General features: G+C 44.9%; 1 long non-coding RNA gene across 2 annotated transcripts; it reads left to right on the top strand.

Moving 5' to 3' along the window:
• Nucleotides 1-106: 106 nt before the first annotated feature.
• On the top strand, nucleotides 107-14,814 carry LOC307226869. 2 transcript variants are annotated; one of them, XR_013843625.1, is made up of 3 exons: nucleotides 107-408; nucleotides 3,111-3,194; nucleotides 14,784-14,814. It is a non-coding gene; the product is annotated as an uncharacterized lncRNA (long non-coding RNA). The 2 variants fall into 2 exon arrangements; XR_013843626.1 differs by lacking the exon at nucleotides 14,784-14,814 and adding an exon at nucleotides 11,063-11,236.
• Nucleotides 14,815-18,779: the final 3,965 nt, after the last annotated feature.

Raw genomic sequence — 18,779 nt, 5'->3', positions numbered from 1 at the left:
CACTTGGGAACGCGCGCCCGCCAGAGCCTTCAGAGCAACACGCCCCTGGGGAAAAGAGGCCCTCGCGTAACTGCAACCTCGAACGACGCCCCTTCCCAGTGCCGCCGGACCTCTTTCAGAGGAAACACTCCAGGTTTTCACTGCGGTGGGTGAGCCACAGTACAACCCAGCCGCGCCAAGGCCGATCTGCTCCTGTATAACCCTTTAATGTTGGCCCGGCAAATGACAACGCAGCCACCGGATAGAGAAATGGGGACCCCCAGCCACAACGGCCCCTGGTCCCTTTGTTCCTTTGAAAAGCTGCGTAGCAAAAGTCCAAGCCGGCACCTTGCCTGCCATGGCCCCTGCAAGCCGCCTCAAGGCCAGTGGGGAGAAGTCATCAGCTCCCTATATGGAACAATGGCTTAGGTAGGTTTGAGTGACGTTTCAACAGGGGTAGGGGAGGGATTACCCTGAGCCCCGCCCCACAGCCCCTCCCTCCCTCTCTCTCTCTCTGATTAGCTTTCCTTGCAATTCCTCCCTTCACTTGTTTTAGAATACAGCTCCCAAAGAAATACAAGAATAGCCCTGGTAGCAGCTACATGTCCTCACAGTGGCCAACCAGACACGTGGGAAACCAGCAAGTGGGACCTGAGAGCGACAGTGGCTGGGGCTTATGGGAATTGTAGTCCAAATCAAGTGGAAGGTACCAGGTTGGTGAATGTGTTAAGCCAGTCCTGCTCTCCCCTTCTTCCTCGTCTCTACTGAATGGGAGACCCTGGACTCCTGGCCCTGATTGCGCCATTGACCTTACGTGTATATGTCATTCCTTCCTTCGAACGATACCTGTCCGTGAGCCAACCCATTAAAATGGGCCTCCTTGCATACACGGGGGGGCACACATGGTATCCCTAGTCTTCAATGAACAGTGCGGATGTTAAGCCAAGATACACTCTGTGCAGGCCGGGAGCTTGTTTGTGTACTGAAGGTGCCCTTCATCACACCAAGAAAGGGCAACAGCTGCAACACCGAGGGATAAACTCCAGGATTAACATCCCAGGTGCCGAGAGAGAGAAAGATGCCTTCATTCGCTTCCCTCATTTTCTCTCCATCTGGCTTTCTGATGAACAGCCCATGTGGTGAACACATGCCAGGCTTACGAGGCCCAAATTAACGTGCCTGAGCCTTGCAGCACTGATTGCGATTTGGGATACAGAGAAGAGCAGCGTGGTATCCAGGTCCTACGCTAATCAAGCCAAGGTCATTCAAGGACAAACCCAGCCTGGTGGTCCTTCCTCTTGGACCAGGCACTGCCTCCCTCTTCTACGATGACAAGGGAGGACCTTGGCAGTGGCACCGAAAAGGCAGTTTTTTTAAAAAAAATCAAGTGGAATATTCACATTTCCCTTCAAGCATGAAAATGGAGGTGACGGGTGGAAATGCCACGTGCTAAGAGAGATGTAGCCCGCCCCCCGCACACCCAGCAAATCCAGCCCTTTCCTTAAAAAAGAGCATCCCTTTTCTCTTTGGAATCAGACAGGTCACAGTTCTTCTATTAAAATTGCCCCATGCAAAACCAGCCATCTCCTCAGGACTTGGTAATATAACTGGATGTCACTGGGGACGGGGCTTAAACTGCAGAGAGGTGAAACGATAGCAGGGGTTCAGCCTGGCAAAGCAGCGGCTTAATAGAGACCAAGTGCAGCAGAATCACCTTCTGCGCTCTGTCTCTGTCTTGTGTCTTACTGACAGATCTCCTGGACTCAGTCTCTTGGCTGCAGAAGCTCTGCCAATCAGCAGTCCCCGAGCTTAAAGATCTAGCTGTTGCTAAGTGGGTTACCTGCTGCAGATCTGGGATGAAGCCAGCGCTTCTTTCAGGTTTGGAAGAAACCGGCAGTGACCTCTAGCGGCATGTGCTGTTTAGTACACATGCTAGTCAGGGCAGCAGCGTCCTGGGAAACTGGATGATATGATCTAATGGCCTGGCAAAGCCAAGAGGCCAAATTACCAACTGTGGCATGATAATTGCTACTTATTTGCCCTCGATCTTGCAAGGATCTACATGTGAAAAAAAATAAAACCCAACCCTTGCCCTTGCTTCCCAGCCACCGACATTGTAGGTTGGATGACTAGGCAACATGGAAGTTTATTTTTAATCTTTTGTCCAAGCAGGTGGAAACCCAGCTTGCACACCTGAATTATGTAAATCGGCATTGCTCAATTAACGAAGTACTCAAATTGGGAGTTCTCACTTCTCATGGGAACTTGGCAACCCAACTCATGTGGCATGCAGAATGTGGCCGCCATGTTGCTTTAGTGGTGATGCACCAGGGTATCTGTTGCGAGTATACATATGCGCTGAGATAAGGAGCGAGAGCTGCCAGACTCTTGGACAAAGAGACAGTGGTTATGGGAGGAGGAAGGAAGAGGCAGAAGTTCGGCTAGGACTGGAGAGGGTTGTGCCCATGTGGTCCCTTCCAAATTCTCCAATTCTATGTTTCTGTGACTTGATCAAGTTCTAATTCTGACTTAGACATGAATTTCAGTGGCTGATCTTGGCTCCTTCATGTGTTGTGGCAGGAACTGCTGGCCCTGATGTTGCATCCTTAGGCTAGCTTCTCATGTGCATAGAGTTTCCATTGCAGACACACCTCCATGCTTAACATGTGAAAGGGCTAGTCCAGGGATACAGCATTGGTTGGAGGCATGGCCAGTGGTGTGGATGCAGTGCATGAGAGGGCCCTGCACACAAGTAACACATGTATGTGGCTGATCTCTTAGCTTAAACTACATTGATGGGGATCTGTCTGCGCTAAAAAATTAAAGCAGTATCATGCTGCTTTATACAGGCATGACTTCCCTAAAAGAATCCTGGGTTCTGTGGTTGGTTAAGGTTGCTGAGAGTTTGTTGGAAACCCGTGCTCTCCTTCCAGAGCTACAGTTTCAGACTGGTTTAACAATCAATCCCTTTTCCTCTGGGAATTCTACACCCATGAGGGAAACCCTGGATTTTCAGAGTTACAAGATGAGAGTCATGTACCAGAGACGTGAACTCCATTCAGAATTCCAGAATTGGGCCATCACAAATGATGATGACATTACTAATACCTCTTTCTTTGTGATGTCAACAGAGATGTATGTGATCCTTCTTTCCAAATACACAGTGATCCCTGTAAGTTCCAGAGCTGAACTACCAGAATCGGCAGATCAAAAAGGTAAGTGCGGTTTGCCTAATCTTGGCCCCATGTCAAGTTCCCTACAAGCAGGACTGGGATGAAAGCAATGACGCTTATTCCTTCTGCATCATGTAAATTAGCTCCAAGACGCAGCAGGAAACTTTGTATGGCTGATATGGCCGTTCTACTAAGATTTCCTTAGAAATATGTTCGGTGTGATCAGTTTGGCTTATCCTCACATGTGTGTTGAAGATTCAAGTGCTAGATATAAGTTTTTTGAAATGAAGAGAGGTACGGTAACTCGCAGCTTACACACGTTTAATGTGTGTCTTCAGCTTTATGTCAGCATCCAAAAGTATTTTTAAAATTGTTTAAAGGGGATGAGTGCCCAGGAAAAAAATGACTTCAGCAATCCCACCCATCATTGAACCCAATTTGTTTTGGCTATGAATAATTTTGCCTGTATGTGCTACTCCTAGAACGTAACCACCATTTAAGGTGAGTTGCCTGTACATTTTAAACACAGAAAGTGTTAAATGTATTTTCACTGATATCAGCCAAACATTGCATAGTATCTCCCTCTTATCAGAATATCCTCTAACAGTGCACTGAACCAGTGAGTGCTGATGGCTAATTTGCTTGTTGGGGAAATCCCTGGATTTTCAGAAGTACAAAAATCTTTTTCTAAAAAAATAAAGCCTAAGGATGCAGCCTCCTCCTTGCTTGCACAACTAAACAGCCAATGAGGACATGAGATGTTGGGTGTCAGTTGGTTAAAAGGGGCGGGGCAGAGAAAAGGAGGAAGTGTAATGGAGTGTTCCGGGAGAGGGCATGGCTGGCTGGAAGTTAGCAACCCGGAACGGAAACATGTTAGCTAGGAGATACATATATGCTGTTGTGCCATGTAATTTTTAATCACACTGGAAGGCATTTTTGCATATGTCCTTAGACTGATGTACTGGAGCATATATAAGGCACATGGGTGAATTTCCAGAATGTACAGTGGTGTGTTGAAAGTTACATACCCATCCGTTCCAATGGACCCATTCACCCACTGCGGCAGTTTACAAGAAGGTGATCTCTATTTCCGGCTAATGCCACCATAGGGGGAAAATCATTAAGTGCAACGAGAAAGGAGAATCCTGAAGTTAAGAACGCACAATCCTCATGTATCGAGTGTTTTAAGATTGCCAATTCTAAGCAAATAAGTAACAAATCATATGTCCCACAATATTCAAACTAGAACGAAAGAGAGAGAGAGAGAAAGAAAGAAAAAGAAAGGACTAAAATCAGGGGGACATAAGAAGAGCCTTCTGGATCAGGCCAGTGGCCTATTTAGACAAGTATGCTGTTACCAAATTGGCCAAACAGATACCTATGGGCAGTCTCCTCTCCTGTGTTTTCTAGCAAGGGGTATACAGTGGCATTTCTGCCTCTGACATGGAAGTAGAACACAGCCTGCTGCCCAGCTTGGAGATGCAAGAAGGTGCTTAACACATATTAAGGAGTAACTAATCCATGGGTAGGCAAACTAAGGCCCACGAGCTGGATCAGGCCCAATTGCCTTCTGGATCTGGCCCGTGGACGGTCTGGGAATCGCCGCATGGATTGCCAGCACGCACGTTCTTTCCCTCTCCCTCCCTCTCCCTCACACGGTGGCGGCGGCGCCGCCTCCTCCCTCCCTCCTCCTATCTTCTCCCTGCCCTGCCTAGAGGAGGAAGGGGGCTGGGCTTTGTTGCTGCCAGCAGCAGCAGTGCTCGAGCAGCCGTCGTTTTAAGCAGCACCTCTGGAGCCCTTTCGCGCGCCACTAATCATCCTGCGCCAACCCCTGCTGCTCACAAGAAACAGGTAAGCAGCCACTGGGGCTTGTGGTGCTCTTGCATCATTTCCACAAAAAAAATATAGTCCGGCCCCCCACAAGGTCTGAGGGACAGTAGACCAGCCCCCTGCTGAAAAAGTTTGCTGACCCCTGAACTAATCCATTCTAAGTGATGTTGAGCAAGTTCCCCAATGTTCTGTTCTCAGCTCTGGCACCAAAGCTTCTTACCACGTTTTCTGTGCCACCTAATCCTGTGTGTGCTGTTCCTTTACTCATGAGGCCTTTGTGTTCAGCTCTTCCGCAGGTGGACACAACTTTGGACAGTTCTACTATTTCTTGAGCACAGCTTTCTGGAGCTCTCGTGCAGCTGGGAAGTCGTTCCTTGCGGAAAGAATTTTCCGACACTTTTTCTGAAAAGTTTCTTTCTTTCTTTTGAAGCTCAGATAAGTGCTTTCCTAGCCTCCTGTGGTTCGTATATGTTAGCATTGTTTCATTGTCCCTGTTTATTTTTGAGAAGAGGGTGCCTATACAGTGAAAAGTTGGAAATAAACGGAGAATGAAATTACACCTTTTATTAGACAAGGGGGAAATCGCTCAGACTGATGCCTAGAAAATGTGGGCCAAGCGGAAAACCACTCACACCCACGCTTTCTAGGCACGGGAGAAGAGAAGTGTGGAGGAGCCCTTATTCAAGGCAACCACCCTTGCTTTCCTTGTTCAGAACAGTTGGTTTCAGGTACATTTATCAATAAGCTGTCTTGTAGCTCCCCCTGGCGGCCGACTCACATAATGATATCTCTTCAGCCTGCTGTACTACACTGTATTTAAATTGAACTGTTCCATCTGTAAAAGGTAAAGGTAAAGGTACCCCTGCCCGTACGGGCCAGTCTTGACAGACTCTGGGGTTGTGTGCCCATCTCACTTAAGAGGCCAGGGGCCAGCGCTGTCCGGAGACACTTCCGGGTCACGTGGCCAGCGTGACATCGCTGCTCTGGCGAGCCAGAGCCGCACACGGAAACGCCGTTTACCTTCCCGTTGGTAAGCGGTCCCTATTTATCTACTTGCACCCGGAGGTGCTTTCGAACTGCTAGGTTGGCAGGCGCTGGGACCGAGCAGCGGGAGCGCACCCCGCCGCAGGGATTCGAACCGCCGACCTTTCGATCGGCAAGTCCTAGGCGCTGAGGCTTTAACCCACAGCGCCACCTGCGTCCCGACTATGATGGATAGTAGCCATCTAATCCTTTCTAAACAATATACACCAGTTGTAATCACAACATCACAGGAAATAAGTTTCGCAGGCTGAATCTGTATTATAACCTTTGTTTATACCACTGCTTCTCTAACTTTTCTCTACAGGCCACACTTTCAGAATAAAAATTTGCTTGTGGCACACTGACTGTTTTATTGATAAGAAATATATTGGAAAACAAAAAGAAACAACTACTGGCAGTGGTTGATTTATAACATAGAACAAAACTACTTACTAATATGATGGTGGGACATCCAGAAAGTATAAAACAATGTGGTTACACAAGAACATGAATCATTCCCAAAGTATAGTTATAAATGCACCTTCTCCAACACTGTTTGAATAGTGATTCTAGATCACATCTAGGATTGTCCTCAGTATCATTTGATGCTCTCATGTTGAAAAGATGTTTATCCATATTTTGCAAATTAAAAATATATTTTGAAACTATACTATACTACATTAAAATGTTCATATGTTTCTTTGTCCTTGAAACTTCCTACCACACTTGCCATCCTCGCCTTGCCATCCTTGCCAGTGTGGCACACCAAACCCTTTGAAAACCACTGGTTTATACAATACAGTGGTACCTCGGGTTAAGTACTTAATTCGTTCCGGAGGTCCGTTCTTAACCTGAAACTGTTCTTAACTTGAAGCACCACTTTAGCTAATGGGGCCTCCTGCTGCCACCGCACCATCCTGAAGCAAAGTTCTTAACCCAAGGTACTATTTCTGGGTTAGCGGAGTTTGTAACCTGAAGCATCTGTAACCTTAAGCGTATGTAACCTGAGATACCACTGGGGCTCTTTCTTTCTCTTTCTTTCTTTCTCTCCCCCCCTCTCTCTCATACACACACACAGAGAGGGGGGGGGTCACATATTTAGCTCCCTTAAAATAAGTTTATTTCTGCTTTAAACTCCACTTTATAAGTTACAACAACCAGAAAGCCATAGAACCTCTTTACTTTCTGCCAACCTTCTCAAGAGTTGAAGCAAGTTTCCTACAAGCATGCATCTAATGAGCAAATTCTTAGTACACCGTAGGGCAGGCAGGCAGGCAGTTTCATGCTACAGTACTATTAAAATCCTCCACCTTCTGGACACTTTGAAATGTATTATTTTTTATTCAGTCATGCCACTCTTGTAGGAAGGTTTTTTTTTCAAAAGCCAAGAAAACAGGAAATCACTGCCAGATTTAGGAGTATTTAAATCATTATCTGCTACCTAATATTTAACCAAAATGAGAAACTCTTATGTACTTTCAAATTTCCACGTTCTGCAACAATCACAGAATTGTCACTAAAACATGCAGTACTACTTCTAGCATTAAACCAATTAATTTACTGGGGGGGGGGACACAAGATTTCATCATAAGCTTGTCATAAGCTTGGGTATACACTTTTCACTGTGGTCTAAACCACTGAGCCTAGGGGTTGCTGATCGGAAGGTCGGCGGTTCGAATTCTTGCGATGGGGTGAGCTCCAATTGCTCAGTCCCAGCTCCTGCCAACCTAGCAGTTTGAAAGCACGTCAAAGTGCAAGTAGGTAAATAGGTACCACTCCAACGGGAAGGTAAACGGCGTTTCCATGCGCTGCTCTGGTTTTGCCAGAAGCAGCTTAGTCATGCTGGCCACATGACCCGGAAAAACTGTCTGCGGACAAACGTCGGCTCCCTCGGCCAGTAAAGCAAGATGAGCGCCACAACCCCAGAGTTGTTTGTGACTGGACTTAACTGTCAAGGGTCCTTTACCTTTACCTTACATTTATACCCCCATCTCTGCAAAATACAGGCTTTACTAATAATATGGGGAAGAGTAAAGTATCTATGAAAATATTGAGGAGTAAGGGAAATGAAATGATGATTGAGTAAGAAAGCAGCTGTACCTCCTATGAATATGAAGGCACAGCATGAAAGGTATCATGTTTGCAGAAGTCCCTCAAAGAAGCTCCAATAATAAGATTCCACAACAGCAATGGATGAATGGTCATAGGGAAGGGGAAGCAACAGAAGCCAAGTCTTAGTGCACGAACACCAGTTTTAAGTACATGGTACAACATATACTCTGCATCTCAATTCAGGGAATCTTGCAGGGTTGGGACTATCTCTAGTTGACACAATTAGTACAGCTAAAATTTAAACCCTGCCCATCTGGCTGGGCTTCCTAAGCCACTCTGGGTGGCTCCCAACAGAAATAAATAAATAAATAAATAAATAAATAAATAAATAAATAAATAATATTGATAAAACATCAGACAATAGGCTATTATAGAGCAAAAAAATTAAAAATTCACTTATCACCCAACACCATGAAGAATAATTTGAAAGCTTTGCACTGGATAGGGCCAAAATACCTGCATACTGCAGGTAGAAGTTGCATGGAAGTTTGCAAGTAACCTGTTCACAGAGCCCTGATGAGGCATGCAGGTCCCACAGAGGTCAATGGGCCTACTTATGAGTAATTTGCAAATGAGCATTTTTAAATAAAATACCTAATTAACTTGTTTTAATATTCTCCTGAAGAATTGCTACTGCACAGGCTAAAGGATCCCATATTGATAATTTATAACTAATTTCACATGCACTGAATGGTATTGTAGACATCCTTCTTCAACTACAAGCACAACTTCTCAGCCAAGATTATATTCAAAAGGGAATTGAATGAATGTGAGAAGCTGCTTTTTCAGTTTGGTTCTGTTGGCATTGATGTCTGTGTAGCAAAGGTGTTTGGAAAGATACGTTTGATGAACATTTTGTGTGTGAGTAATCCCACTGACCACTGGATTGCATTCCACATGATTGTAACTTCTACCTACAATATGCACCTGGTAGCCAGAAGTAAAAAAACGGGGGGAGGGCTGCCTGAAGATCATTCTACCTGCTAAGCTCATCCATCATTCTATTTGATGCAGGTGAACAGTCACAGGAAAGAATGAGCCCACTTCTCCAATACTTGGTACTAGACTGGACCACTGGCCAACTAATTGCCAACAATTAACATATACTGTCCCATTAATAGCACATTCTAGAAACAAGTACTATCATTCTTGAAGCATTATTTGTAGTACCAGCCCAGAAATATACATTTATAATGTTTTCAAGAACTGCACCATATCTGTACTGCACTCAATCACACACACAACTAAACTGATTGGTTATTAAAATATTTCAAAATTATAGTTTAAAATAGTATTCAAATTATAACACTGATGGGGGAAATTGTCATTTATAACTTGATTTTAAAGGGAGTCAGTACATCTAACTTGCAATTTTCTAAGATAAAAATATTTGTTCCATCTGTACCTCACTCCAAATATATTGCCATTTGATTTTTTAAAGGTTCACGGTGCCTGATATTTTCAAATTGTACTTATGCAGTTTTGTAATTACGTTTTAATACAAAACATTCCTGAGCACGCTGCAACTTTCTTTCCCCCTCAAAAGAAGGCGTCAGAAGTTTAAGAGCTGTACATCTGGCCTGAGCCAAATCCTTGATCCTGAACCAAATCAGGTCAATTTGGAGTTTGTCCAGAGTGTGTCAGGGCAGCCCCAGATCACCTCGGGTTGGGTCCACCGTGTGCAATTCAGGGCTGTCAAAAGGAGGGGCAGTAAGGGAGAGGAGAAGGAGACAACGCAGACAGAGATTCTCGCCTGCACTTCTTTCCTGCCTCTCATCACCACTCTTGCAATGTTTAATTAGGCTTTAAATTCCTAATTAAACATTAGGGCTGTGCAAGGTCCCCAATTTAGTTCAGGGGCCAGGTTCGGGATAGGTTGGTCTGGCCCTGATCAAAGCCCAGTCTGCATTGCCAAATTGAGAGTTGCTTGCACAGCTCTAGCAGAAATGGCTACATTCAGTTACTTAATTTTATTTATTTTTATCGCGATTATATTCAGTCTTCCTTTCCTCCAAGGAGCGCTATTCACTAGGCAGTACATTTTACCACCTGCACATTAATCTACATTCCCAAGGATGCTGCAAAATTCATCCATAATATTCCAATTTGTCAGATGGTGGTAATATTGTGTAATGACTTACCCAAGTCAGACCTCTTCCACACACTGCAGATATTTGGATGTGGGAGTTCAGTGCTTAATTTCCCTGTTAATAATTGCTTGGGGGGGGGATCAATCTGCAACCCTGTTAAACCTAGAAAACCATGCAACCAGAATACTGTCCCACATTTTGTTGCATGGGGGAACATTTAAGCTCTCCCCTTTTAGTTTTTGTTAGCGTAATCCATGTTGTTCAGAACACTGCAGTGAGAATGAAAAACGCTAGAAGGGATAAAGCCTCAGCGAATGAACTGCAAAGGCTTCAGGGAAGACACATGAGTGGCAGATGTCATAACATGAGACCCAGCAAGGAGCTCAGGATCTTGCCTGAGTTCCAAAGCTGGACCATTGTATCTGCACATCATTACGTTCCTTTGAGAACATTCATAAAGTAGCCAAGTGCACAGCAAGGAGATGGTGTCGGGGCCCTTTGGAAAGATGCCTGAATAGCCAGTTAAATGAAAAGAATTTATCTGCTGCAACAGATGCTCCGTCGCCTTGGCCTTGCTTGCAATTTGACTGGGCTGGGGAGGGTTAAAGAAGCAGCCATCTGCTAGTTTGCCATGTCTGTGAAAAATGGGAGATAATTTCCTTATCGCATTGAACATTAAGAATAGAGGCAAGTGAAAATGAAGAGAATGGCAGAAGCTGCATTCAAAGCATCCCCCCCCCCCCCCGCCACAGGACAAGGCCCATTAAAGTAGAATGGAGCCTATAAAGAAAGTAGCAATGATTTCTTTACTTTTGAAAACAATCAGTAATGACTTCATTTTTTTTGCCATCCCAGGCAAATGCAGTGGACGACAGAAGCAAAAGCTGGTTTCTTCCACAAGCCTCCTATTTTCATATCAGTTGAGTAAGCAGTGAAGATTTTACAACCATACACCTGCAGTCCACTCCTGTGTTTGGTTAGAAACAGCCTCAATTTAGATAAATATACTTTTACTCAGTGTGCTTAGAATTTCAGACTAAAGTAAGATGCTATTAATGGCAACTCCTACTGGATCAGAAAAGGTGGGGTTATTTTAGAGGTACAGATAAAAATCAGTATCAGGCTGAGTTAGGCAGAGGGCCATAGCTCAGTGGCCAAGTGGTTTGCTTGCAGAAGGTTCAATCCCTGGCAACTCCAGGTAGGACTGGGATAGATGTCCCTCTTAAATCCTGGAGAGCAGCTGCCAGTCAGTGTAAACAGTATGGAGCTAGATGGACCAACAGTCTGACTCAAGTAAGACAGCTTCCTGGATTCCTAATCAGGCAAAAAGCAGCTTAATATGTGCCCTCTTTCAACTATTGTGGTCTAGCATCACAGCCTTCAGGGCTGGGCCGTTAGTCGGCGGTGCCTCCTTCCATTCCAGCTGTTGGCTGTTTTCCTGAGTCATGCAGCGCTTTCACCCTCGAAATCCTAGGGAAGAAGTAGACTCCACACACAAGACTTTGAAGATGAGTCTTTGCTTGCAGATTGCCAACTATTACAAACAGTATCATACATATATACCGAGTCCAGTGCAATGCTTTTCATTCTCTTGAGCCCAAGAGAGGGTCTTCTTGGTTCTTGCTGCTAAAACTCATTTGAAGCAGTCCCTAAATTATAGCTTGTCTGTCCTCACCAACTCCTCCAGACACAGCGTCTTCACACTCAGCAAAACAACAGTGAAACAGCCAACCTCCAGCTCCCACCCGCTCCTATCTCTACCTAAGACACACACATGCTCACTTTAAAAGGGAGTTAACAAACTGATGAGGCAATGATTCGGCATTTCTGTGACCTTAATTGGAGTCACAAGATTTTGCAGATGTTACATTCCATTACATAGATTTTCAGGGTGGACGGGACCAATACAATTTATTGTTTGTAAAATAAATGTTCTAACAAATACTGTACAAATCCCAACACCAGCTACTTGTGGGGACATCTTGATTGCTTCCATCCAGTTCTGAAAGCCTTGTTACACTCTTGAACTCCTGAATGGCGACTCGTGAGCACTGAGTCTGCTGCTAAATCTGTACCTCTTTGTTACTTGCAAGTAAGAGCCTCTGTCTGCTTCTGTTGGGAAGAAGCCGGGTCACATACACACCTTGCAAGGTTCCTAAAAGGATTGTAGAGATGATATAGGTGAACCAATTTTTTAAAGCGTGAACAATTTTAAGTGCTAAAGTATATACACACTAAGCACTATTATCACACTGGTTATGTCTTGTTAAAATTAGACCATTAAAAAAGACATCCAAGAAACCTTCTGATATATTCTCAGCTGAAATAATAATTCTCATCCTGATTTGTAAACAGCAGGGCTCTCCAAAATTCAGATGGTTGGATTTTTACACAGCAGCTGTGCAGCTGTTAATCATTTGTTTCTGCAGAGTCTAGGTGTCCTCCCAAAGTGAAGGAGTCTATCTATCCCAGGGCTATCACATTCTCTCAAACACTCTGATTGCAATATTTCACCCTTGGGAAAATGTGGGGTCCATTCTAACCCTTTAATAATAATAAAAAAGCAACAAAACAGCCACAAGACCTCCACCTATGCCAGTTTATTAACCTTTTGCTATCTCTCTCTCTCTCTATATATATAATACTTCATTGAAGCCTGTCCAACCAACTGAAGAATGCACATTTGCTGTGCTTTGTTTTAAAGCAGGGAATGCAGACTTCTGCACTCCCTGCAACAATGCAACTCCCCGTGCATTATATTGCTGTGAATTGGGGGGGGTAGGCTATATGCCTGAGCCCCCTTCTAATTCCTGCATCCAGCACATTCAGTTCCTGGAACAGCCAGGCTAGCTTCTTGGCCCTCTAAGCACGGGCCCTCTAAGCACGGGCCATTAAGGTAACAAAGGAAGTGGCTCTGAGACAGATTTCAAATGGGTAGGGGCTCCTCCCTCAACTCACTGCTAGTTAGAAAGACAAAAGGCCGGAGTAGAGATATGTGAGAGCCACGAGACACAGGCTGCAGGCCGGGCAGCTGAGAGACAGAACCATGCCTGACTTCTGCTGGAATCCAAGTCTGTGGCTATGTGACAAGCAAGACTCTCTTGGGGTGTTAATGCTGTGAGCCCCTCCATCGTATTTCCTAGTAGTGCAGGACCAGAGCACCTATGAAGATATAGTGCTAGGCAAACCACCTATTGATCTCTTTTAAGCCAAGCAGGGTTAATCACTTTTAAGTCCCTTTTGTATCGATGTGAGTAAATTAAGCACATGCTTAATGCTCCCATTGAAATCATTCAGGCAGCACTTAACTTTGGCCCTTATTTTTTAAAAAATCACTTGGAGATTTCCCATGAGTCAGGGACAGGCGGTGATATATTTGCACCCCCCCCCCTGCCAACCTTCTGTTTAATGCCTCTAGTTGAAATCCTGGGGGCTTTTTTTTCTTCCCTCTTTGCTGCATTAGGCTCCAGTTTTATAATCACCCCCTGAAAAGGATGGGTTTCCCTTCTTATCTTTCACTCTGGATTCTTCAGCAGTGCAGCTTGGGAGATGCCTTTTATTAAAGTGAGTTTTTTAGGGCAGGGAAAAATCTCTGGAGCTTGAAGGAACTCAATTGATTTTTCCACTCCTCAAAAGAGTAATCGTCAAAGCCTTTAAAAGGGGGGTGGGGGGCTTGGAAGAGTAATGCAAACTGAAACACCAGCAAAATCATAAAACCAGGAGGCCTATACATCTTCCTGAGCCTATTTGAAAGACCGAGCAGCGCTTAATGAAAGATGCAGACTGACTATTATAGATCAGCCTTCCACCACGTTCTGCAATGCAAACTATGTTGTCCCCTAATTGTGTTTAATAGTTAAGACACAGGTGGAAACATGAGAAATAATGCGTAGAAAGCTGCATTTGAATGGCTCAGAAGCAGAGAACAAAGAAGAGTGGAATATCTGATAAGAAAAGAGCTGTCGTCATTATTTTGCAGCTTTATAAACCATAGCCGAAAGCTACCAAAGTGGTATACAGTAATATTATTATTATTTATTCAATTTATATACCCCCTTTGTCCAAAGATCCCAGGGCGGTGTACAACATTAAGAACAAAAATGCAGTATCGTAGTAAAAACATAACTCCCAGTTTACGCAGGGATTGTGTTCCAAGACACCATGTGTTTAAGCAAAATCACATATATTTGAAACACCAGTGAAAAGTCCTGCAAACACCCTGTTCCGCCCCTGTCCTGGTACAGCCCTTTTTGTGATGTTTTTGTCACATTTTCGGGTCACTTCCAGGTTCGGCACAATCACACATATTTTGAATGCACATTATCGGGGTGGGGGGGTTCGCCTGTACACAGCATAATAATAAAATAATCATAATAACAGTCCATCCCTGCTCCTCACACATTTAACAGGCCAAAGATTACTTAATGGCCAAAGGCCTGGGTAAAAGGGAATGTTTTCACCTGGGGCCTAAAAACATGTAATGATGGGGCCTCTCTGGGGAGAGCATTCTGTTAAGTTGTGGGTGAACATATCAGATGACACAGTGGTTCTTCAAAGAGCTCTTGTTTATTCACAGTCCAGAATAGAACCTACTTATATAGAGCTCAACTACAAGGCATCAGTAACAATTTTCTGTAACTACCGTATTTTTCACCCTGTAGGACGCACTTTTTCCCCTCCAAAAATGTAGGGGAAATGTGGGTGCGTCCTATGGGGCGAATACAGGCTTCAGGAAGCTCTGCGCAACCCTCTGGAGCCCGGCGCAAGCTGCGCTGGCCTCCGGAAGGTCGCGCAGAGCTGCCTGCCCTCCTGGGGTCCGTTCTGGGGCCTGGGGGAAGCTCGGGCTTCCCCCTCCCCCTGCCCCGCAAGCTCCCAGAGCTGCCAGTTCTGGGGGCTGGGGTCGGCGGAAGCTCGGGCTTCCCCCGCCCCAGCCCCGTGCCTGGGGGGGGGATAATTTTTTTTCTTTATTCCCCCCCCAAAAAAACTAGGTGCGTCCTATAGGGCGGTGCGTTCTATGGGGCGAAAAATACGGTATCCAATCACTGAACGTCACTTTCAATTGCTTATTTCCATATGTGGACCTGAGTGAAAACTATCTACAGTATCCCCCTACTGGCCCAGGGTGAGAACTTCAGTACATAACACATTCGACACACAGGGGGGCTACCACAGAAAATACAACAGGTAACAGACTCATAAGACTTTTAGAATGTTGTGAGCTTCAAGGAGTTAACACTCTGTGCTAAGTGGAAATGGACCTTGGCTAAAGGTCACAGAAGCTTCCCACCATGCCTGAAACGGCTCAGGACCACAGAGCCTCAAGCATTCTCTCCCCTGTGCTCATCATCTGCCGCCTTTCTTCGTCTGCCTCCTGCACTTAAGGTCTGGAGGGTGACAACATGATAATGGGCCTTTTCTGCGGTGGCTCCCTGCCTATTGAATGCCCTCCCCAGGAAATCTCACCTGGCACCTTCATTGCATATCTTTAGGCGCCAAGCGAAGACACCCAGGCCTTTGGCTGATTAATGTTCTATGGCTTTTTAAAATGTGTGTATGTAGGGGGGCGGTTATTGGTTTGTTTTTGTTTTATTATGTATTTTATATTCTCATTTTGTATTTTTCTGTTGTGAACTGCCCTGGGATCTTCGGATGAAGGGTAGTCTGCAATTTTAATAAATAATAATAAGAAAAATAATAATAATGTGGCATGGTGAAATGAGCCTCTCTTTCTCGTCTTGTAGCCTGGAAACACAGCAAGCCCTTTGCTGAGCTATAATCTGTCCTTCCTGTGATGCCTCGTTCTCTATACTGCTGAGCTGATCAGAGAGTACAGCTCAGCAGTGGGCAAACTGTTACCTCTGATCAGCCGGGTAGCATAGAGAATAGAGTTTGCTCCCCATGCTGATGGGAAGTTACAACTCAGCAGCTGGGAAAATAGGGTAGGGGGCAGGTTGGAAGGGGAGGTCCTGTAGGGTTCATCTAGCTCATGAGACAGGGGTTCCCCATCCCTGGTTTGGAGAATATGCATAAATATAGGTGTAGATAAGCCCTCTTCTCCCCATGAGGAAAACACTTTTGTGATTGCATCATCTCCTTCATCAAATCTCACATTTATAGAGCAATAATATTGCCTCTCCAAGAAAATAGCATTCAAAGCTATGGCTACCTTGGTTTTAAAAGATAGAAAGCTCTCTGCTTTCTGGAAATAACAGAAACAGAACTTCGGGGAAGCTGGTGAAATTGGGTGATAGATCATTATATTCTGTCACCCTAAAACACCCTCTCCTCATTTCATTTGACTGAGCTTTGGCAGCAGTAATTGGACATATAAAGCTTTCTACCTGGGAGGCGTCAGATCAAATCCAAGCCAAGTTGTTTAATGTCCAGAAGTTGTCATCTCACAGCTGCTTGCTAACCTGTGAGAAATGGATGTGTTTCCTCAGACTACCACTTAATTGGACACCAGGAGTGCTGATGCAAAAACTGGGGAAAGCAGCAACAATTCTTACTTGGTAATTAATTTGGGATGGCCACTGAGCCTTTGATCTGTTTTGGGGGTGGAAGGAAGACAGATGAAGAGTTTAAGGAGAAACCGCAGCACGTTCTTCACCTCTGGTATAAACCCAGCTCTGCCATTTGTAATCTCTGAAAGCCCATCTTTGCAAGTTTGCAATAGGGTTCAGTAGAACAGAGCCTGTTGGATGTGGAAGGCCTCAACTGACCAGTGCCAATAGTGACATTATTAACACCTCTCCTTCAATCTCCTCAAATGTTTTGTGGCCATTTTAATTTACTTATTTTTCAATATTTTCAGTGTTTTAAAAAAGAAACCCAGAAGGATGAATGTTTAAATGATCAATAAGTGCACATATGCCACTTTTAAAGCAAAATTGTGCATGGTCCATCAATTGTGTGGCCAGACTCAACTGATGTTCAGCTTGCTAGCAGTGGTGGCTGGCGTCTGAGACTGATGGTCAGACCACACCTAGAATAAGGTGCCCAGTTCTGGGCACCACAATTTAAGAAGGATATTGACAAGCTGGAACATGTGCAGAGGAGAGTGACCAAGATGATCAAGGGTCTGGAAACCAAGCCTTATGAGGAATGGTTGAGGGAGCTGGGTATGTTTAGCCAGGAAGACTAAGAAGAGATATGATAAAAAGGTAAAGGGACCCTGACCATTAGGTCCAGTCGTGGCCGACTCTGGGGTTGCGGCGCTCATCTCGCTTTATTGGCCAAGGGAGCTGGCCTAAAGCTTCCGGGTCATATGGCCAGCATGACTAAGCCGCTTCTGGCGAACCAGAGCAGTGCACGAAAACGCCGTTTACCTTCCCGCCGGAGCGGTACCTATTTATCTACTTGCACTTTGACATGCTTTCGAACTGCTAGGTTGGCAGGAACTGGGACCGAGCAATGGGAGCTCACCCTGTCGCTGGGATTCGAACCGCTGACCTTCTGATCAGCAAGTCCTAGGCTCTGTGGTTTAACCCACAGCGCCACCCGCGTCCCACCAGAGATATGATAGCCATCTTCAAATATTTGAAGGGCTGTCACATGGAAGATGGAGGGAGCTTGTTTTCTCCTTCTATGGAGGGTAGGACTCGAACCAATGGCTTCAAGTTACAAGAAAGGAGATTCCGTCTAAACATCAGGAAGAACCTTCTGACAGGAAGAGCTGTTTGACAGTGGGACAGTCCCCCTCAGGATGTTGCGGACTCTTCTTCCATGGAGGGTGTAAAGCAGAGGTTGAATGGTCATCTGTCCTGTGTGCTTTAGTTGAGATTCCAACTCTATGATTCTGTGATTCTATGAAGCGGTGGAAGGCAAGGAGCTTAACACCAGGTGGAGCCAGAAGCAGGCACAGCCAACTAATTCTAGTTTTGCTCTCATCATCAGCCCTGCTGTGTTCTATGACAACACAAATATTAAGGAGCAGGAAGCTATCAGGCAGTGCCAATCCCTGGTTTTAAGTAAGTAAGAAAGCAAGTTGTAGCTTGCTGAGGTTGGTGGGGCAATGCCTCCTTCACCCTAATGGCCCAGTCCCCGCTACTTACTGGTATGTATGTCTCCTTGCTCTTGCGGTTAAACCACCCACCACATGAACACTAGAGTTCAACACAGAAAACACAATTGCCTAGCAAATATATTCTAAAGGTTGCCATTAGGTATAGCTTTATTGATTATACAAATGATGCAACACATGGAAGAGTGGTTTATAATGCAGCTTGGCATTTGTAAGCAAGTAACCCCTCTTTTCCATCCCCTTTCTCTTTTTCTGTATTTTTGCTTTGTTCTGCAAAATATAAGTGGCTTCCAACTAATGGGCATGACTCAAGAGTGCACAGACGCAACTAAGTTATTGGTGATACGACTCCGTTCATGTCTCCCATCTAAAAAATCTAAATCAGAACTATTTACCTGGTCCAGCTTGTCTGTCATATTATTCTGTAATGGTGAACAGGTTATTTGTATTATAGTCTCCCAAGAATCTGTTCTTCTTTTAAAACTTCGTATTTTGCTTAAAGTCAAGAAAATGTTTTGCAATTGATTCTGCAATACACACAAAAAAGGG

Source organism: Podarcis cretensis, assembly GCF_951804945.1.
Source record: "Podarcis cretensis genome assembly, chromosome: 11".
Taxonomy (NCBI): Eukaryota; Metazoa; Chordata; class Lepidosauria; order Squamata; family Lacertidae; genus Podarcis; species Podarcis cretensis.
The sequence above is the reverse complement of the archived record's forward strand: the minus strand, read 5'-3'. Positions and strand labels throughout refer to the sequence as shown.